This window comes from Hemiscyllium ocellatum, chromosome 3, assembly GCF_020745735.1.
Source record: "Hemiscyllium ocellatum isolate sHemOce1 chromosome 3, sHemOce1.pat.X.cur, whole genome shotgun sequence".
Classification (NCBI taxonomy): domain Eukaryota; kingdom Metazoa; phylum Chordata; class Chondrichthyes; order Orectolobiformes; family Hemiscylliidae; genus Hemiscyllium; species Hemiscyllium ocellatum.
Genome location: NC_083403.1, coordinates 16,050,035 through 16,053,191, shown reverse-complemented (window position 1 = coordinate 16,053,191; position 3,157 = coordinate 16,050,035). Strand labels below are relative to the sequence as shown.

The window sequence follows — 3,157 nt, the reverse complement described above, 5'->3', positions numbered from 1 at the left end:
TTTTGTGAATAAATTTTTGTCTGTTTTAAAACCAGGTAGTCAACCTAGCTACCTCACTCAAGGTAATTTTCACTGTACACTTGGTGAAGCAAATTGCAAAGTTACAGTCTGGGCTGCCTGCATAAGAATGCTTTGAATGATCTGGCCTGGTCCATAACACTTGCCTGATTAGATTCCCTACAGTGTGGAAACAGGCCCTTCGGCCCAACAAGTCCACACCGACCCTCTGAAGAGTAACCTAACTCCCCCTGCGTAATGCACCTAGCACTATGGGTAACTTAGCGTGCCCAATACCTGCACATCTTTGGAGAGTGCGAGGAAACCGGAGCACTCGGAGGAAACCCACACAGACACAGGGAGAATGTGCAAACTCCACACAGACAGTCACCTGAGACTGGAATCGAACCTGGGACCCTGGTGCTGTGAGGCAGCAGTGCTAACCACTGAGCCACCCTAAAATTGTCAACAGATTATGTTCTGAAGTCCCCTTAAAGAAGGGGGCAGCAATCAGTAGAGAGCCAACACCCAGCAGTCACCTACAACACCCCAGGTGGGACTTGAACCCACAATCCCTGGCTCCGGAGGCCAGTGCCTTATCCATTAGGCCACTGGGGCTGCAGCTGCTTAGACTACTGCATTTTCAATCAGATTTTGAAAATGCCTATATAATTGATTGTCATGATATGACAAAAGGGGGATTGTAGAAAACATTTAACATGATGGGGAAAAAATGGTCAATTCTCGAGTTATAATTCAGTAAGTTAAAAAACAAAAGATCAGAAACAGCTTTCAGAACCAGGCTGAATGTAAACAAACTCCATAAGTTTGATACAACTTCAGTCATCTTTCACACGGCTCCTTGTATATTTTGAACTGCACATCTCAGCCTAAACAAAAGGTCCGTATAATAGAAACAGAATTATGAAATGACACAAATGATTAATATTTTGTAAAGACTAAGGTTCAGTGTTACAGGTGAAGCACATTTCATGATAATCTGTAATTGCTTAGCATATGTTAATGTATATAATGTGCTCCTTTCCTTTTGTAAGGCGCGAGATGTAGAAGGGAAACAGGGAACAGATCGGAACCCTCCTCTTTCCAAGTCTCAGACAAATTGCTGTGTATTTACAATAAAGGTCGATTATTGTCAGTTCAATTGATTTTTGAGGATTGTTGATTGATTTTGCTCTCACAGATCCCTGCTAATTAAATTCTGACACGACAGGTGGATATTGTGGGAATGAAGCTGTCAATAAACATTTACTGCAATAGTCATAGAAAAATATTGCATCCACAGGCACATAAGTGTCTGGGCTAACCCTAACCTATTAGATTAGCACAGAGCAGCTTGGTTCCAGTAACATGGCAAGTTTCAAGTGATCGCAGGGTAAGATGGAATCTGAGACCTTTCTATCAACAGGCCACATGTTATCATGCAGTCATCTCATAATGAACATGTCTTTTAAAGGTACACTAACATACTGATTATGATACATTAAATAGATTAACCCCTTGCTCCCTAGTGTAGTTGTTAGAGAGTGAAGTGACAGAGTGAAGCGTTGGTCCCTTTGCTTAACTATTCAACCAAGTTAATCTGGTGAGGCTGAGCTGTTTTTCTTTGCAGGATGTCCATAGCTCAATTGTCCCCAGTCCTCGGTGTTTATTGTCTCGGGGGGAAGCAGTCAACAGCCCAGGGATGAAGTGGGAGAAGCTAAATAACAGCCCAGGGTGGGGGAGGTGGGGGGGTGGGCGGGGTCTGGTGGTACTGTGGGGCAATACTGGGAGATAGGACAAGGTCACAGTGACAATTTATTTGTGAAGAATCAAATGTTGAGACCTTGGAGTGCAGGTTCATAGCTCCTTGAAAGTGGAGTCGCAGATGGACGGGATAGAGAAGAAGGTGATTGGTACACTTGGCTTTATTGTTCAGAGCATTGAGTACAGGAGATGGGAGGTCATGCTGCAGCTATACAGGACATTGGTTAGGCCACTTTTGGAAGTTAGCATTAAATTCTGGTCTCTCTGCTATAGGAAAAATGCTGAGAAACTTGAAAGGGTTTAGAAAAGATTTACAAGGATGTTACCAGGGTTGGAGGGTTTGAGTTCGAGGGAGAGGCTGAACAGGCTGGGGCTGTTTTCCCTGGAGCATCGGAGGATGAGGGATGACATTATAGAGATTTATAAAATCATGAGGAGCATAGATAGGGTGAATAGCAAGGTCTTTCTCCAAGTGTAGGGAAGTCTAGAGCTACAGAGCATAGTTTTAAGGTGAGAGGGGAAAGATATAAATTGCACCCATGGGGCAACTTTTTCACTGCGTGTATGGAATGAGCTGCCACGGGAACTGGTGGAGGCTGGTACAATTACAACATTTAAAAGGCATCTGGCTGGGTACATGAATAGGAAGAGTTTAGACAGATATGGGCCAAGTGCTGGCAAATGGGACTAGATTAATTTAGGACATCCAGTCAGCATGAACGAGTTGGACCAAAGGGTATGTTTCTATGCTGAACATCTCTACAACTCTACGACTGTTAGTGGGAGATCCAGAAAGGATTTAATTTTGGGTCTGTTACTTGTGGAGGACTTAGCACCAAGTACACCCAACTCCAACATCCGGTTAGGTAACCATGGGAGACTGTGGGAACAGCGCAAGAGTGGGATCTTCTCTACAGGACAAGTGGAAACTGTTCAACCTGCGCTAACCCCAGTTCAGAGTCAAGACCCCCTCCCGCCCCCGCCCGCAGTGCTCAGTCAGATCTGCCGTACACAGGCAACAATTGCTTCTGTGCACACTCTGAGGCCAGGATCCAAATCATCGTCAATTCATATTTGGAGGTATGTGAGAGAATGGGTCTGGGCATGGACATCTGGAAAGAAAGCTCCTCCAACAGTCTGCTCCCATCATGCAATGCCATCTGCCAACTGAGGATCAGTTGGGGACATCGATGATGGGACTCAGCGTTATCTCCAGTGGGTCAGTGCAGCTGTTGGCCATCTGAGTATTGTGATGTCAAAGACCACTAAACCCATGGTCTACAGTACAACACAGACCTTCAGCGTGCATGACAACATCTACAATGTATAGCAGACACCTCAAATCTTGCTTGCATAAGTGCATTTAGCTTTGTTAGTGATTGGAGAGATCAGTGAG

The 3,157-nt window shown here is 44.7% G+C and overlaps 1 non-coding gene across 1 annotated transcript; it reads right to left on the bottom strand.

Annotated features, from left to right (window-relative positions):
- Positions 1-542: 542 nt before the first annotated feature.
- trnar-ccg (transfer RNA arginine (anticodon CCG)) lies at positions 543-615 on the bottom strand. The gene has a single exon. It is a non-coding gene; the product is annotated as a tRNA-Arg (tRNA).
- Between the last annotated feature and the right edge of the window lie 2,542 nt (positions 616-3,157).